The following is a 19,292-nucleotide window of genomic DNA, read 5'->3' on the forward strand; positions in this document are numbered from 1 at the left end:
GAGAGCCGTGGGACTCAATCAAAACAGTAAAGTAAAGGGTAGTGAAACCAAAACAATGAGGTGAAGACGCTAAAATGCAACATAGAGCTGCAAGGAACTACAGAGAAAAGTTGATTATGAGCAACACCTTTGACATTACATGTATTCCCATTGACCTATTGTCAGCTTTAGGCAAATGTGACTAGATGCAGGTCTGCTCCTGAACATGACCTTGTCTGTGCTTTACAATTGTTCTTAAACGTTCATTTCGGTCAATTTTAGATAAACTGTAAAAAGTTAAATTAGCTTGCTGTCCAACAATATGAGAGCCTCAACGACCCCAAAAAGCATTTACTAAAGTGGTGCATACCTAATGCGTCATACAAAGCGTTACTGTGTTTAGCGCTGTCATTTACATTACAGCAACCTCGACCTCATTTTTTTCCATACAAACAATCAGTTGGATTAATTGTCCAAGAAAATCTACACAAACACAACAGTGAACTCCTGCCCTGATGCTTGTGTGTATGTATTATGGTAGTAATGCATGGTTATTTTTCTCTCTGTCACAAATGTTAGGACTTGAGTGGAGTGTGAGTTGGGTTTGAAAGGTGGTAAACCTGCTGAGGCTCTTTAATTTCCCCCCTCTTCACCGGCATGAGGGATGGTTCAAAGGGTGACTCTGACAGGGCATGTGATCGCTCTTCCGTCCTTTATCTGCCTCCCCACATTAGCACGTAAATGAGGCTGCACTTTGGGTTTGGGGAGCTGAAGCGTGCTCAGTGTAAACAGGAGTTGTACTGTTATCATTATTGGACAGATTTCTGACATCCTAACACCTCCGTTTCATTAACATTCAAAAGAGCTGGGATTTTGACACTGCCTCTGTTTATACAGAATTTTGAACACTTTGCAGTGGGGATTGTATACAGAATACAGAATACTGTATACATAGTATTTCCACTGTTGAGTGGAGCTATACATATCCATATTGGCAATCTAAGAATTGCGGTGTAGACTGATGATTTTACCACTAATGCTGAATGTTTAAAATGTTTCTTTACTATATCTTGAATTTAAAGGCTACAGTCAGACCCTTAAGATGATTTGGAAGAAATTGTGATCACCTGGAAACCCTGCTTTTAGTGTAAGATGGATCCAACATTGCATGTCTAATTAGCTACAGTGCTATATTTCAATGCGGCCTGCATATTGGTGTTGATGTGTATGCTGGAGTGTGTTCTCAGCCCTACAGTGGGGTGACTGCCGGGTCCTGAAAGTCCATTGTGATTTGAGCAGAGCTTATCGCATGGGAGAGAACTGGCAGCCTCTTAAAAGGTATTATATGTGCTCTCGTTCTCCTTCCTTCTGTCTGACAGGAGCCCTTGGGATGAAAGGGAAAAGCAGTGGAAAAAGAGACATCGGTTCCCGACATGGGGAAGTCTTTGTTTCTATTCTCTCCATTCCAAGTCTCTCCAGGAATCCTAATTTCCACCATTCACCTACCTATCGGCAGATAAAAGCTGGTTGAAGGGGGGGATTTCCTCAATTGAGACAGCTTGTAACCAGTCTGCATAAGGGGGGAGCCGCACAAAGCTCTGGAGTGAGAGGAGGTTGGAGCACAGATTTCAAATCGCTTTGAATTCGAACACACTGGTGAGCGAGTTGTTCTAAAGGACGTTTTCACAGAGACTGATCTGAAACCTGGCTGGGACATCTCTGAGCTGAGAGTTTGGATAAGAACAGCGACACACAACACGAGATCTCCACAAATCCTAAAATGTTCCCAAGAAACGAAAGCCCAGTTGTTGACACTGCTTGTGAGAGACTGAGCGTACAATAGCTTTGTTTTGCATTATGTTGGTTTCTTGAAACCACTCTTATTAGGGCTGTTGTCTTTTCTGGGGGGGAGGGTGCTTAGATAGTGATGTCCAAGTTCAGGGAATGCCAGGCCTGGCAGCTGACGTCCTTAATGTGGCTGCTTGGCATTAGAGTGAGGGTGGGGAAAGTCCATGCCAGTCTCTGGGGAGTGGGAGGTGTTAACTTCTAATGGCTTTCTCTGCCACAGCCTTGACATCTGCAGCGCTCCCAGCAAAAGAGAGTGAGGCCTTTTTGCAAAATTAATGGAGCTGAATGCATCTCACAGCAAGGAGAGGGCTGGATTAATCAGCACATTAAGGGCTAGCTCCGGATTGGAAATAATTATTGGAGCTGACAAGGTGCAGAGGTGCCAGTGCCAGCTCCTTTCAGGAATGCCTTTTTAAAAAGCAGTTTAAAAAGCCTTCAGATGTTGGCATTATCTTGCGTGACCAAATTAGGAGCAAATGAGAAAAGTTTATCTGGCATTTTGGAGTATTGAAAGAGCTTAGGCTTTATAAATTATACAGTGTGTGTGTGTGTGTGTGTGTGTGTGTGTGTGTGTGTGTGTGTGTGTGTGTGTGTGTGTGTGTGTGTGTGTGTGTGTGTGTGTGTGAGTCTCCATGCGTGTGCTCAAAAAGGGTGCAGATATGTTTTCTGTAAATGGGGGGAGGTATGTCGGCAATGAGAATTATGGGCAAATCCCTTTCCACAAAACAAACACCATAGGTTTCAGATTAAAAGTGTGGTTGTTGTTTTTTCTAGAGGGACCGCACAAAACTTTAAGGGGGATTAATTTAAATGGGTGCTTGAAACTATCGTAACGTTTGTGCAAATGAAAAGTGGATGTCTTAACACCCTGAAAGAGCCAGACGGTAAACTGATTACTGTTGACCACCCATGAAAAGCATGAAGAAAGGGGGGGAGAAATTATTTAATAAGCGGCATGTTTTTCTGCCTTTCAGAAATAATCCGCTAATTTTATAATTTTTCCGGGGAAGTGATTGAGCATGCGTTGCAGTTATTAATGCTCTCTACATTTCAGACATCCTTTAGATAATAGCAGCTTCCATCTGAACAGGATCAGGGGGATGCAATCCAAGTCAAAGATAAGACTTATTTCCATCCAAATTTTAACCATTGCCATTTATGTCCTGTATTCACATTTGTTCAATATGAAGGCCTTCTGTGGCAGGGTTGGCTCAGTGGTAGAGCAGGCGCATAAGGTTCGTTTCTCGGGACAAAATTAAAGGCAGAGAAGCCCAAAAAATAATCTTTAAATAAATAAAGGCCCACAAATTAGATATTTTAAAAGTGAGTTAAAGTGGCTATTTGGATGATAATCTGCCATTGGTATGTCAAAAATCTATCATAAAAAATATTCGTTGGTGTCAAACTTCTGCAGGATTTTCTGCAGAAGTTTTTTTAATGGAAGACAACAACTACAAGTATTGCAAGCTAATACAAAACATTATTTTATAGTCTGGAACTGCTCCCTATAAAAGTTTGAGTGAATCAAGTGACATTTAGCTTTGCAGATACACCTTGTTAATCTTAGACATTTGATACATTTCCACCTTTTAAACAATGTTACGAATGCTACCTGATCCAAGCCTTTCTTTTGGCTATTCTGCATAAAATCGATATTGCCTTAGCCCTGAAAGCAAACAGAATATGACCAAATAGATTACCAGTAATAATGTTTACATCTTCATGGTGGTATGAAGACAACACCTTTGAAGACGCGGCACATGACATCAAAAGAAACTCTGTGAGGAATTCCAAATGTTTGACTGACGGTTTGATCTTTAAAGCCCCTCGATCAGATATGTAACCTTGGATAGAGATCTCCATTATGGCTGTTATTCTCTTTTATCAACAACGGCTCTCCAGGTAATAGCATCGCACTCAATGACAAATTGGAGGGGCTGAGTGGCAGCAATCATCTTTACAATCTCTGTTCCACTATAATGAAAAAATCGCAATAGAAACTTTAACACTGTGAATGATTATGATGATTATTTCAGCCAATGTTGATGTTATTCTGTTGTCTCGAAGGTCGTTGTCATCGTCGTCCTTGGCCGTGGAATTACACAAAGCATGACTAAAGTCGAAACCTAGAAAATAGGTGGATTTGCAGATGCAATCAGGTTTGTGATATACCCAATTGAAGGGATGCAAATTTGATTTAACTATTTCCATGTCTGGAAAAAGATATTACTGAAAAAGCACGTAAATTGAAAAAATAAATAGGAAAGAGATCATCTTAATTACCTTGAAATTAGACTCATAGATATCAGGAATTGACATAGGTTACAAATTTCGGTTTTTTTCCATAGATTACATATTGTATTTTCATAAGGCGTATCAGGGACATTGTTTGTTTTAAGATGTGGTAAATTATCGAACTAAAGGGGTGAAAAGAATATACAACTGAATTACTTAATATTGAAAACTAAATAACTTCTGAAAAGTGTGTGTGTGTGTGTGTGTGTGTGTGTGTGTGTGTGTGTGTGTGTGTGTGTGTGTGTGTGTGTGTGTGTGTGTGTGTGTGTGTGTGTACATGTATGCATGCGTGCCCTGCAGGCACTCTGGGCGTGATGTTCAAGCTTTTACATTTGTGAAATCCGACAGGATATTTAGCACCTGTAACTGCTTGCGTTTACGTTTTCCCCAAATCCATGTGTGTATGATTGTATTTCGGAGACCTTACCTCGGCTCCCTTGCCTCAGGGGCCGAGACTGGGGCAGGGCTGCTGTACTCTGCACTAACTCTTACTACTGAAATTAATTATCATGTTCAAATAATTCTAAAATAAGTCAAATGAAATTCATGGCCTGATTGTTCTTGGAATGAATTATGCCTTAAGGAAATGATGACAAACTTCACAAAAGTAGGTGTTTACGGGAAGACATTTAGAGCTTGTCATTACTGCCTGTCCCACCTACTATTTCCCCCCCCTGTCTACAGAGCAAGCCAGTCTCTGTCCCGCAGTCACAGCCTCGGGCACGGCATTCTGGGTGGTGTTTGAACACACCTCTCTCTCCTCTGTTCAAAAGACGTTTGGATCTTTGGAACATTTACGGATCCCTTTGTGATCTCTTTGCATAGATACAGTTGCACTTAAAACAGAAGTTGATGGATTGATATTTGTAATGGATTAAAGAGCTATGAGAGTGTTGTGTGAACAGAACCAATCAATCCCAACTCTCCATGTTCACACATAATCTGCAGCCTGATAGGTAACATCCCAGACTAAATAAATTATGTGTAACAGGAAACATAGAGAATAACAAAATTGCAGACATTGTACAGTATCTACAAATATATTAAGTGTGGAAAATAGTTTGACCATTTTACTGATAATCAACTGTTTTTGCAACATCTACACCTCAGTTTTCTCTGTTTTAATAATCACTTCATAACACCTCATTCCTCTCCTAACCCACATCTCCTGCTGTGTGATCAAAACGTGCAAAAAGTGTATGAAGAAATACAAGAAAAAAGGTGTATATGCATGCAAGCCAAAACACAAAATCACTGTGAGCCTCACAATAGTCTGCAATTAAACTTTCTTAAAGCTACCAAAAGAGATGTGATGAAGGTCAAGGGTTCTAGACTGGCACCATGGGTGCTGAGGGGGTGCTGACGGTACAGTATGGTGGAGGAGCAGAGCTGTGATAAAGGGCAGCTGCTGGCGATTTAATGAGGGAGCAGGGGATGCGGCCCCCCACCGCAACTCATCGCCACTTAATGGCACCACTAATCCCTGCAGCGATGGTGCTGTACACACAATTGGTCTGCCCTCCATGCAACAGCAACACTTTCTCACACCCAGCATCACCAGTTAGCTGTTCACAATCACTATGAAATACTGCCTCTCTCAAAAACATTGACAAAAGCAATGATGAGCTGGCTGTTGTTTCTTGCTAGGGCCGCTGCTCAATCCAGTTTGTCTAACTAAAGACATGGCTTGCAGGTGTGAAGGACTAGACGTTGCAAAGATGTGTCCATTATTTTTCACCGCAAGACTCTCTTGTGTACGACTGCTGTTGGCCACATGCTGCTAAAGTGCAGTGCAATGAGCGTTCATACTTCTACAGGTTTAGTGTGAAAGGTTGAGACCGATCTATCCCCAACCTTTGGTTATGTTCAGATGCTGTTGACATTCTTTAAAGAAATCTTAATCAGCCCAGAGCGTGAAATGTGATCTACGAGCTGCTGGTTAACTTTCTGTTCACAACACTCTGCTATTGTAAAGCGGATAGTCCTCTGACCTGTTAGCTTTGCCAGGAATTCTGTCCTACATTTTCCCTTGCATCTGTTCAACAAGAGCCTCAAGCCGTTGCTAACACCAGAAATGTGCATTTACAAGCCTCTTTTAGTTCCCTTGTCAAACGCAATGATTTCGCTTGTTTATATATGGCACGAGCAATTCTCCTGTCTATATTTGAATAGAGTCTCAATAGGATAGCTGAGAGAAAAGAACTTGAATTTCTGGTACGGCTCACCACTCACACACACATAACGCATCACCCAAAATTCTTAGTCCAAGCAGTTACAAAGCACAGATGGAAATTGATTTGCAAGTGAAATTCAAAAGCATGAAAATCCAAACCACACTTCCACAAAAATATTCCACATGTGAGTTTGGTGGTCTCGAGAAGCGGGAGCACTTTGCAGCGTCACAGATCCTGAAGGCTAATGTGTCTAGCAGGGATGTCAAAGCAAGCATGTTTCACTTGTAAAACATCTCAGTATGTTAGCATGAAGTGCCCAATAAACATGACTCATGAAAAAAAAAAAAAATGCATGTAGAACACAATCAGTTTCGTTTTCTTACTGGGAGCTTGCCTTGTTTTCAGGAAGAGAGATACGTATTCCCCTTCTCTGGATGATCATTTACAGATTTGTTGTCTCACAGAATAGAAGTTCTTTGACTTACATTGATACTAAAGTCTCGGTGGATTCTTTGCTCCTCAGGATGTTTTTGTTTATGAGCAGCTACTTCTTCCTGGGAATTCACCTTGTCATGTTGGGACACAGAGGGCATTTTCCTCATAGTTCAGAGGATATGCCCGTACATGTAGTGCTGCCCACCTGCCCAACACACACAAGTTCTCTTTTTTATAACACTCACACACACTATCCCTCCCTCAGCCTTGGATCCAGATGTGCTGTGCTCCCGGCACAGTTTGAGCTGCCAGCTGAGGCGAGAGCATTACCGTGGCAAAGAGCAAAAAGGCCAGATGAAACAGAGAGAGGGGGATTAATGCTCTCCTCCCATCTTTATTGGGAACCTGCATTTTGCAACCACTCCCCACATCCAGCGGAACCGAGCCATTATGCATTTACAAACTGGCTAGTTCCCGACTTTAATAAAGAACCGTCTTAATGCTAAAACACCACCAACATGTATCTTCCACAATTATTGATTTAGACAGCATTTCATAACTGATTAAATTCTGTGTTAAATCCTTGCAGCAGTAAATCATTGCTTATGATTATTATTTATGATATCGTGGTTTGTGGAGACATAGCCGACTGCTCTGGATCTCAGTGTTTTATGGTGCAAGAAAGCAAAGACTTTAATCATTTGGGCTTTATGAGTTCAACGAAAGCTCTGGATGGCAAAGATGAATCTTATACTGCGTGAAAGGAAGACGCAGGGCCAAAGAGTGCAAACCTAAAGGGGTGGTGCTTCATATTTCTCTTCAAGAGGATTATGGGGGATTTTGTACACAGACACCTCTCCAAACCAAAAAAGGGGCCACAGTGAATCAAATATGGAGTGGTGGAGACATTTTTTATTTGCTTAGTTGTTTTTTTTTGTCTGGTGTGTTACATTTGTTTTGTTGTGAAAGTGTAATAAAAAAGACAAGGGCTGGAGTGTTCAGATCTCGATGCGACTTCATGCACAGCTGCTTTAAAAAAAAAAAAGCAATTTATTTGCATTTGGAAAAGATTCACTGGTGAAAAGACAAATCAATGTAATCTTTATCCCATGGCTGTGAGTGCATACGATGAGCCACCAGTAAAAACAGAAATGGAGGGAAGCTCTCACTGTGATTGCCCCCATCAGCCTTGACAAATGGAGCCGCAGTAGAAAGGCCTCTTTGAGTGAGTTGTAACTTTCGGCAGCCCCTCGCAGGTGTGGTAGATCTTTCATACTCCCAGTCCTCCTCCTCCTCTGCCTCGACGTCCTATCTCTGGCCTCCATCAAAAGTGAACGTGCTGCCCCAGGTTCAGATTAACTCCACTCTGACAGACCAAAGGCTTCCCCTCCTCTTGCCCCTTTCCACCTCGGCTCACACATCTCCTACAACAGGGGAAATTAGGGCTAGTTTAGCAGATCTTACAGCACCACTAAACACCGCCCCAGATCGCTCACTGATTGCCTGGCTCAATCCATTGTGTGCCCCCCACCACCTCCACTCCCCTTCGCTTATCTTTGCCTCTGGCCAAAAGCAGCTTCTCTACTCTGAACCCACCTCCCCTTACTTACAAACACACACACACACACACACACACACACACACACACACACACACACACACACACACACACACACACACACACACACACACACACACACACACACACACACACACACACACACAAACACAATCTTCCCTCCAGCTTGACCAGAGAAAATATGTTACTAACTTATTGTGGACAGTCTCACAGCAGAGTCAATAGATAATACCAGTTCGAACTGTTGCCATGTCACACTGTGTGCTTTGTGATTTTGTAAAAAAAAAAACACTCAAAGTTAATGTTTCTTTTTATTGTGGATTACTAAAATGGATGGTTTGCTGTGTTTATGACAAACTTTAAGAGCAGCTTTACAAGTTAATTTCCCAGGTTTTTCCCAGACTGGCTGCAGCGGTGACAGATTTACCTGGGTGGCCAGTCGCTCTAAACAAAGTGATAACCTATCTGTGATAAACAGTGGAACATTAGTTATGGCGAATATACAGAGGCAATGTGGTAATTGCTCGAGGAAAGCTACTCCATTTTAAAATTAAATCTCGCAAGACGTATCATTTAAAGACCCTTTTAAGTATGACTCTTGCAGCAATTATGGATGATCAACCTTTGTGGCAAAATGCTTGGGTGAGACCTATCATTTGTCTCTCTTGTCAGTTTCCTGTTTTCCTGAGCAACTCCCCTGACCTGGCTGGCAGGCCCTCCTGCCCTGAAGAGCACTTTCCCTTTCCTCATTCTGCACTGGGCCGGCAGGGAAGAAGGGAGGGAGGGGTGAAGGTTGGGGGGGGTCTAACTCAATCTGACCCATTGCTCAGGTCAGTGAGCTGCTTACCGGGTCTATCCAAACATAGGGGCTTGTTTTGCTAAAGCTGTGGAAAGAAGAAGTACCCTCTTAAATCAATGCTTTACTCAGAGCTGTGCAAGGTTGTTATGCGTGAAACCACAGGAGGCAGAGCTGGCACACACAACCAGCAGCATGTTCCTCTCCTTCGTTACTCCTCTCACTATGAAGGCAAAGAAAAAAAGAAAACTCTCCTCTGTACACGGCCCAAAACTTTTTCAACATCACAAGCTGTATTGCTGCATTTTTAAAGCATATGAAGTCTGTGCAACAATTCCCATCCAATTGCTATGATGCACTCAATTGCAACAGCATTTTCATTTAGGCCTTCCACAAGCGTGTGCTCTTCCTATGACAAAAGGGAATTGCACTCTAAAATGCATCCAGCTGTGTGTACTTATCTTTTTCTCTTGACATATTTTCACCAAAAAAAAAACTCCAGCCCTGATTTAATCATGACGCTGCAGAGAGACCAAACTGAGCAGCACACATGTATGTTTGTTGTGCACAGACTGGAGCTGTTCAGGTATCATAAGATCTAAAGAGGAATGCAGAAATCGGCCAGATTTATTGTTCTTGTTTGACTAAGCGTTTGCAAAGGCAAGGAAAGAATTGTTTCCTCTAGCTTGAGGAGGCATTGAAGGCATCTTTGATGTAGCCGTAAGACTTCTCAGGGCACTAGCCTGCCTTATTACAGAGAAGATCAGATACATTGCACACTAAATAGGTGAATTGTCATTTAGACTGATTTACACAAGCGCCCAAAGGCACTTTTCTCAAACTGACTCAAGGGTCTGTGTTTTCAGCAAGGCTGTTGTGAAGACTTCCTGGAAAGAAAGGAATTCACATTATTGTATGTCTCTTGTGCAGTTATAACTAAACTCCTGTGCAAGGTATGTTCCCAAACTGAGGTATCACAGGTGACTAAAAAAGCACAGTAAAGTTAACCCAGGTTATGCTTTTGATAAACACTGGCCACTGGTAAAAGGCTGTTGTTGTGACTGTAAACAAATGCTCTAATTCCCCATAATGGTTCTACGGGTCCAATGCTCTGGGAGATGCAATGGCCAGTCTCAGTAGCTTAATTATCTTTCTAATTTGTATTAGCACTGGCTATCCTCTCAGGGATAATTATGTATCTTGTGTGTGAGCGAGCTTAATGAGGTTAACTTAAGTCTTTACATGGAATAAGGGTTCAGTCACCTTATGAAGAGAAAAAAAGTCCCACCGCTGCTGATTGCTGTGTTTTTCGCCTATATAGATGATGACCATAAAGCCTCGCAAATCCCAGTGGTATGCAGAGGTGCAGTGGCCTTATTCTCAGAGGTAACACCAAGCAGAGGAGGCAGGAAGTTAGTTTGTGGTTCTGGTTGAAGGAAGGTCAGTTTAATCGGTTGAGAGGAGCGCTTTACAATAGCTAAACCTCGGCCATGTTGACCTGTTATAGATCAAAATCAAAGAATATTCCTATCAGATCAGTATAGCCTCGCTATCATTCACCGCGTTGCCTCCACTCCCCCTTCCAGTGACATTTTCAAGAAATCTCAGCACTTCTACCAGCCGAAAGTCACTGTGCACTGAAGTGAATCATGTTAAGCAGGTATTGATAAGGCTGATATAACTCTAGCCTGCTCCGTGGTATCATCTGAGTTCCCCGAGTCCTGTGATCATGCACCGTTTCCCTCTCACTTCATACATGATATACTGCGCACCACCAGCTAAAAGAACTACATGTTTTCTCTTATGACTGTGAGTGTAATCCACAGCTAAAGAGCCCTCATTTATTTGCTGCACCCCTCCCATTTTTGCTTGCACAATACTTAGCTGTTTTTACTGCAGGTTAGGAAGGGAAACCATCTTATCTGTGACTGGGGGGGATTTATTAGTGCCAAAAAGATAATTGCTATTCATAGGCCACTGGGGGTTGATTTACAACCACTAATATTTAGGATTCCTCAAGCCGTTCTGCAGCTTTTTTTTATCTCTAGCCCTGCCTGCAGCGAGGAGGGGAGAGAGGTCAGGTTGGACGATGAGGGATGGGCAGGGCAAATTTGGCTGAAGACTAATGTGTGAGGAAGTAGCCAACATGAAAAGGACTCGTCCACGTAGGTCTATCTGAAGCTGACAAACACCTGTTGTACTTAACTTGTAATGAGTCTGCAGCTCAGATCTGTCTAGTGTCCGCGGGAGTGTTCCTATGAAAACATTAAATGGCAATAAAAGGGAAACATTATAAAGAAACGTATTGCTTTAAAATCTCCTCACTTAAGTTCAAATACAAAGAACAATATTTTGAATGACCACATCTATACATTGAGCATGACCAAAATCGCCCCTCATGTTCTCTATTTACCTTCTGGCCCTTTTCTTACAAAACTTGTCCTCATAAAGGCCATTCCTTGTTTATGTTGATTATATTACCTGAAAGACAGGTAGCTTTTTTTGTATTTTTGTTTTGTAGTTTGGGAAGGGTTGGTTGGAGGAGAAACAGGAAATGAAGAGTTTTGGGCCTGTCTGTCTGCGCTGATCCTCCAGCTGACCGGGAGGCAGCGAGGGCTTCAGCGAGAGCACTCAGATGTGAGGTCACGGGTTCAAAGCCCAGGTGTTGTGCCTCGCAGCAGGACACTTCCCAGTCTAAACAGTGTCAATGATTTTAGAGAATGTCGAGGTTAACCTGGGATCAAAGAGATCTACCTCTGAAGGGGCTTTTTCTACTGTATCTGTCAAAGACATCAGTTTGAAAGCACCCTTATCTGCTCCTATCTACTGTGTGTGTGTGTGTGTGTGTGTGTGTGTGTGTGGGTGGGTGTGTGTGTGCGTGCGTGCGTGCGTGGGTGTGTGCGTGGGTGTGTATCCGTGCGTGTGTGTGATTATTTAGGGGTAATAATGTGCTCCATCTTAGTGTCTGAATACAGCAGCTGTACATTTTCATATTCACAAATCCAAATTGCAAATTCAAGTTAATCTCACCACTGTTCTACCATGTTTTGGTGAACAAATTAAATTCTAGATAACTTTAGATAAGAGTTAAACAATTATCATATTTCATTTTCAATTTGTTGTCCAAATGAAAAGAGCGTATCAGTGGATGTAAACTGTGATATTACAGCACAACAACAAAAAGAACCGGAGAATCCCAAGAACGCCCAGCTACTTCCTTTTGATTCCCATTTCATTGATTTAATTTGTCATCCTTAAGAGATGTCACTTTGTCTGAAAATGTATTCATCCTGCATATGTGACTCTTAATAACGCTAATCTTTTTGCCAGAGCAGAAATCTCATGGAGGGATAATCTGAGATAAATATAGTTAATTGAGGCCAGGTGAACTTTCTTTATCAGCAGCACAGTCAACCAATCTGAAGTTAATGTGATAATTAGAACGGAGATGTCTTCACTGAGAACAGAGCGTGGTCTTGTCCCACAGCCATTTCCCTCATATTATATCTGATTTCACAACACATCAGGAAATCTATAGCAAATTAGTCGGGTAACAGATGCAGTAATGTTTTCCCATATACAAACCCGATCATCTGGAAGCAATAAGCAAGAAAGACATCTACAGTTCTACCAGCATTTGTTTCTGATCTTAAATGACATTGCAAATATTTAACATAAATGCTATAAGTGCAACATCAACAAGATGTACCCTCTCTCTGAAAGAAAACAGATCGGAGAGGAAAAAAGAAGAGAAAAAACAGGCCCTCCTCTTTTCCTTTCCTTTCCTGGTGAGGTATGAAAGGGTGCTCTCTTTGGCCATACATGCAGCCTGTGCTCCCTCTGACCACCATTAACACCCCTGAGAGACCACGTCCTAATTACTGATTCAGCCTGACAGAATCTCCTTAATTACGAACTTCATTAGCCTGCAGGACTTTGTTTTTCTCCAGGAAAGGAGGGAGCAGGGGACGGCTCGGGCCAAGGTGCAGTGGAGGCGAGGGGTAGGGGCTTAAGCGCCTTGTTCCTCCATGCTTTTCTTTTTTTCTTTTTCTTTTTTTTCAAAGGAGATGTTAAGACCTCAGTCAGAGATCTAATTAGATTCATGGTGAGAATCAGACACCTTTTAACTAGCCTCTGGAGTCCCCGTAAAAGGACAGTGAGATCCAGGGTAAGAGAGGCACAGAGAATTAAATGGACCTACTACTGCCTTTCATGTGTGAAGTGGTCTGATTTGCCATGTCCTCACCTCGAAATACAAAATAACCTGCAGCACTCACACACCGTGCTGCCATTATACCTCGCTTATAAACACATAGGACTGCCCGTGGAGGAGCGGGGGGAGGACAAAAGCTACAACAAGACGATGTGCGGTGGCTTTGGCTCTTGCAGCAATTGGACTTGAAAAGACATTTATTACCATTACCTCGTTTATATTTTCGACACTCTGTTTCTTCTTACTGCTGTTTTATGATCCCGAATCATTAATCTGAGAAAGTGATGCACACCAGTGCAGATCATCACACACCATCAAAGTTACCTGCCAGTCATTTCTGTTCCTTACATGCATTCAGAGTTCGTATGTTCACACTGCATCCACTGATATGGTACACAGCACTTTAGCCACTGAGCCTTAGCACCAGTTACATTCCAGTGAGGCCGCTGCTGATGTATAATGGAGAGTTCACAACCATTGCCGGTCCAACTTCAAAGTGCCTCTGTGTACGAGAAGGGGTGCTGCAGCGGCTGCATGAGGAGTAATTATTTCACCTTAAGCTTACATAAACCCTCCACAGGAAGTTATGCTTGTTATTAATTAGGAAGGCCGCTCTCGGAAACTCCAATTGAGATCGTTAGACAATGTTAGCATCACTCTCCTTCAATGGCTAAGCTCTGCCGTGTGGAGGAAGAACATCATGAGTGAATGAGAGTGAATGATTAGCAAGTATAATTTGGGTTAGTTTCTCTGTGGAGGTGTTAAGGTGTTCACTGGCCCGTAATAGATGTCACAACCTGAATTACTACTACCAATCATTTACACCGCTGTCAAGCAAATGCTCCAACTCTCTGCAGCCATATTGAGAGCCCATGTTTATACTCGGAAAAAAATAACTGAACAACTTTTTCTTCTCTTCCTACTTTGCTGTGTTTGGATGTCAGACCCATCATCACACGTTTTGAACACGTGGCTGCACTACTTATATGAAGGAAAAGTTAAGAACATCTGCCGCCAAAGGAAAGAAGAAACACACATAATCCTTTTCTTACTTCTTCCAACCTCATGCACTGTATATTACCTTCATGTTTTGTATCCAACTTCATCTCTGCTGGAGCTGCAGCCTTCAGCCCATATATAGGCTCATGAGACAAAACCACTTCTTTTTTTCGGTGCTTGTGCTGAACATACAATCAAAGTGTTTGACGCCTCAACCCAGGGCGTCCGATTTTTTTTAAACAAACCCACAGACTAGTTTGTCAAACAGCATTTTTTTTTTTTGCTAGAAAGAGCAGAGAATGCAGAGATACCCGCAAATGCATATGCACACACACACAAGAGATGCCCACGCAACCCCCACTTAAAATATTGTTTGTGAATATTAGTCATGTGGAAACCAACTCCCAGCGCCTGTTGTGCAGGGGGAGGATTGTATTATGACAGCACTTACCAGAGAATTGGCACAGCTTTGCATCAACGCCACAAATATCTCGAGTGTTATATGAAAAGCTAATAAGAGTTGGCGTAAGAGTTGGGTCAGCATTCATGGAGACGCTGCGTGAAGCTGTGGACAAGTTAAAACTTCATGAATTATCATGTCATATCATAAAAGGCCTGCTCGTGTGTTATGAATGTTGTTTGTTTGTAAATTAGGCTTCACAGAGAATGAAAGGTTCTGGTCAGGGTTACTTGTCACTCAGGTTTATACAGGGCCATTGTTTTATTATTTGAAAATAGAAAATAATTTTAAATAGCTAGATTTAAAGCCTTACATAAATATGCACTTTGTAGTCTGAGTCTTAACATAGTGAATGAAAATGTATATTTTGAAAATTATTTCTACTATCCACAATCTCATTGCTCCCTCGTTGATTATTAATAAAGACAATTGTTTAAAGGGCCTATATTGTAGAAAATGAGATTTCCTTGTAGTTTTTTTATTAAAAAGCAGATTGAGGTGTCATATAAAAACTGTGGAAGTGGCAAAATACTCAGTCTACAAAGAAATAACCGTTTTATTTAGGGGAGTGCTTAAAGAGACAGGTGCAAAAACGGAGCATGTCAGAGAGAGGGTGAATACAGGTATATATGTAAATGTCTGTGTGTACATGTAAATATGTTCTAGAAACCCAAAATACATGTATGAACATATGTCCTATTTTAGGAAAGTTAAAATTGCAAAATAGCACCACTTACTATGTACTAATGTCAGGCAATTCTTTTGTAACTTCATGCAATAAGTGTATGGCAATTACATCTTTTGTCATTGTTTGTGTAAATGTGTTTTTTTATGTTTTGTTATGTGTGTTTTGTGTATTCTAACGATCCACATATAGTGTGGCATTGCCAGATATACTATAAATGCTATGGTATGGTTCATTGGCCATTCTTGTCCTTAAACATACAGCAATACATTTTATACAAAATCATGTGTGAAACTTATCACAAGCACTGGAAGAACAAAATAATTAAAAAGATGTGCTATAATAAATATGATTCACTGGTGTAGGGTTTATGTTTCACTTAGTCAACACCAACCTATTATAAAACCTTTGAGGAAAATATCCTAAGATCTTAAACATTAGACATTTTAAATAAACTGTATGTCTCAGGCTCATTGACTCCTTGAATAAGAGAAAGCAATGCACCATCTACCATCCAAGGGCACACTCCCTGTCCTAGAAGTCCACCACTAGTATTTTATGCTGCCTCACTTTCCAGACTCTAAGCACTCAACTGCCTTTGGACTCAGCCAACAGAAACTTGATATTTCATGTTTTTTCGATTTTTCACCCTCCCGGCTACCAAGAGGGGGAGACACAGCGAAGCTCACAAGGGTGCAAAGCAGGGACAGAAGAACAGGTGCCCACAATTTCACCTGTCTGTTCAATAACCCACACACCACCAGAGACGTGGACTAAGACTCCCGTTTTTGATGTAAGCTGATGTCATTGGATGGGATCATATATGGAGCGACACACAACATAGACAGCAGAACTAGTAGCCTTCATGTGGGTTTCAACAGAGCAATGTATTCCTCCAACATATGTAGCCTGCAGCAGGTAAAAACAGGAGCTTCTATAAATCTATGGTATTATTTTTAAAAGTACCTGCTGGTTGAGCCAAGGCACCGGCCAGCAAGCGGATAGACCCGTATCAGAGCTGATGATGTGGGAGGGGACTCGCAGGTCAAGAGACACAAAATAGCTCAACGGGCACATGTGATATATTTAGTGAGGCCATTGTTTGTTTTATTTAGGGAGCGAATTGAGGATTTTCCAAACTGCAGGGCCCCTGAGGTATTTTATCAGGTGTACAGTCCGCCATATGTTACACATTAGTGCACTGAGGGGAATGCTGGTTGCAGATACAACCTAAAAAATGTTGGGAGTTTGGAACTCCAGAGGACAGGGGGTCCACAATTGCTCCCTTCAGAGTTGGTGCATATGTGGGAAACACTTATATGCAAATGCAACTGCATCACGTTACAGTCCAAATCCCCCCCTATCATTAAAGAAAATAAACCTTAGGAATCTATGGGCTAGCAGGTCATCAGAATATTCATGCCTTGGAAAGACATGTTCACGGTTGCAATGAAATAATATAAGAGGAGAAAAGTTTTTTAGGCTTCTCAAACGGAGCCGTGGGCCGAGTTCGGGGCAGATGCTGGAGGTGTCTTCGCAGGGCATCATGGGACAGAGGCCGAGGGCCAGCAGAAGGAGAAAGAGGCGTCTGTGCAGGTGGAAAAACGTTTAGTGTTTGGAAACCGCAGCTCTCGATGAATATTTCAACGTGAAATGGCCATTTGTCACTTGTAGGTCTGCGACATCTCTTGATCATACGTTGTCTGTGTGCTGACCTCAGAGAACATGGAGCACCAAGGCCTGCTGAGTGAAACTGCGTGTGTCTGTCAGAGAAGCTTGTAATGTGGCTCTTGGCTTCGTTCATCTATTAACAATCACATGTTGGTGCCAAGCTCTGAGTGTGTGTGTGTGTGTGTGTGTGTGTGTGTGTGTGTGTGTGTGTGTGTGTGTGTGTGTGTGTGTGTGTGTGTGTGTGTGTGTGTGTGTGTGTGTGTGTGTCTACAAGTTGTAACCCTGCTCTGAATTCATTAATTGTGATGGAGGATAAAAAGGGACACTTAGCAGGCTCATTAGCGCAGGGACAGCAACATGGGCTAAATACTGGATTCAAATTAAGCTCTATATATATTATTTACATAGTAGGCTACTGCCATCATTTGATTTTTGTTTCTTTTAAACAAAATATTTATTTGTATTTTGTCTTACGCGATTAGGTCAAGAGTTTAGGCTTTAACGCGAACGAGGTGTGTCAATGAACGCAGCAGGCCGATATATGAGGCGTTTAAGCTCACTATGTGAGTGTCTGTGCGTATAATCGTACATTTGAACCCCCCATCTCCTTCAAAAAACTAAATTATAAATAAATCCAAATCCATAACAGTAAAAAGGAACATTTAACTAAAATGATTAGCTACTTAGTCAGTCCGAGTCAATAAGTGCTGACTGTTCCCGAAGGCGAATTGGAAAATTGCTGCGTTTGGAAAACATAATCATCAGAGCACATCATGGCTGCAAAGGCCCCTCCCTCGTTATTAATAATAAAGAAAGAAACGGAATCCGAGGCTCCGACGTTTAATATATTATTATGTAAGCTTTTTGAAGGGTGATTGTATAGTAATTGCTCATTAGTCTTGTATATTTATCGCTTAAGGCCAAGGGAATTGTGTGGGCTTCATTCTCTCGTTTCAAGGATCAGTTTCAGAGGTAATTTGTGAAACCGGACGGATCAAGTTAGTCCTGACGTCGTTTTGTGACAGGCCCTGCCCGGCCTACAGGTGCCACCTTCGGACAGGCATTATGGGAAGCTCTTTGAAAAATAAAACTAGAAAGATAACATGGTCACAAACTATCCACACACATCCACTTCTCCCAACTTTAGAGATTTTTGCGAGATCAATTATTGACTTTTCAGCACTAATACCCCCCCCAGCCTCTATCCACATTAGTGGTGTCAGCGGACGTAATTATACCTACTAATTGCAGATTAGAGGTTTTGGGTCAGTGGGGTCACTTGATAGGACCGACTACTCTTTTCAGTGACGGATAATCATTTCACGTTGCACGTAAATGTTTCATGGAGCGGGGCTTAGGTCCAAGATGTCCAAACTGGCTCGGTCGTGAATATTTAAGAAATAATCCAACTGTCCAGGAGCTGTGGTGATGATTTACGGAGAGTTTGGCCTCTGGACGGACCGGAGCAGCTTAAGTTTAGATAAGCGGGTCACCAAAGGGCCCCACAGCTGGCCCTCAACGCACAGCACGAGCGTCTGGAAGAAGGATCTGATATGTGAGGGCCCACTTCACGTCATAGCAGACACACACACACCCACACACACTGTTTAAATTTTGTCCGAAGCGATTATATTCATGTGAATTTACTCTGAAATTGCGCTTGATTGAGCCAAGAGCTGAAAAAATGGCGCGCTGAATTAAAAAAAAAAACTAAAAACATAAATATGTCAGCCAAGCTGTGGTTTGCAGCAACCACGCGCAGTGCGATTCTTTTTTCGATCATTTTGGATTATTTTGACAAAGACTATATTGCCTTACAGAAAAGTGCTCCTTCATTTTTTAAATGCCTCTATGACTCACGTCATATGAAATATTTGGGTGGTTTCCTCTGAATAAGGAGCCATTTAGACAGTAGGACCGCGCTCTTAGTTTGGCAGATGGGGATAGAAAATGTTTTAGCTCAACCTAAATGATCATTTCCGTAAAAAGAACAATGTAGTTCCATAAACAAAGCTGGCGCTACATAAAAAAAAAAAAAAAAGAGAGAGAGAGAGAGAGAGAGATTTTCAGGTTAAAAACAAATGCGTTTAAATGTATCAAATTGTGCCAGGCTCTAATGAGCAGCCTGTCCTGTCTCCTGTGTCCATACAGGCGCACA

The 19,292-nt window shown here is 41.9% G+C and overlaps 1 long non-coding RNA gene across 6 annotated transcripts in view; it reads left to right on the forward strand.

Moving 5' to 3' along the window:
- LOC117960709 overlaps positions 1-17,305 on the forward strand; it is an 80,531-nt gene extending 63,226 nt beyond the window's left edge. For 3 of the 6 annotated variants that reach the window (XR_004660208.1, XR_004660210.1, XR_004660213.1), the window contains exon 4: positions 16,946-17,305. This is a non-coding gene — a long non-coding RNA (uncharacterized LOC117960709). Of the gene's footprint in view, positions 1-1,061; positions 1,127-1,358; positions 2,095-11,154; positions 11,847-16,945 lie in introns of those variants that run through there. The other 3 variants (XR_004660211.1, XR_004660209.1, XR_004660214.1) reach the window with 3 other exon arrangements.
- The last annotated feature ends 1,987 nt before the right edge of the window (positions 17,306-19,292 follow it).

Source organism: Etheostoma cragini, chromosome 17 (assembly GCF_013103735.1).
Source record: "Etheostoma cragini isolate CJK2018 chromosome 17, CSU_Ecrag_1.0, whole genome shotgun sequence".
NCBI lineage: Eukaryota > Metazoa > Chordata > Actinopteri > Perciformes > Percidae > Etheostoma > Etheostoma cragini.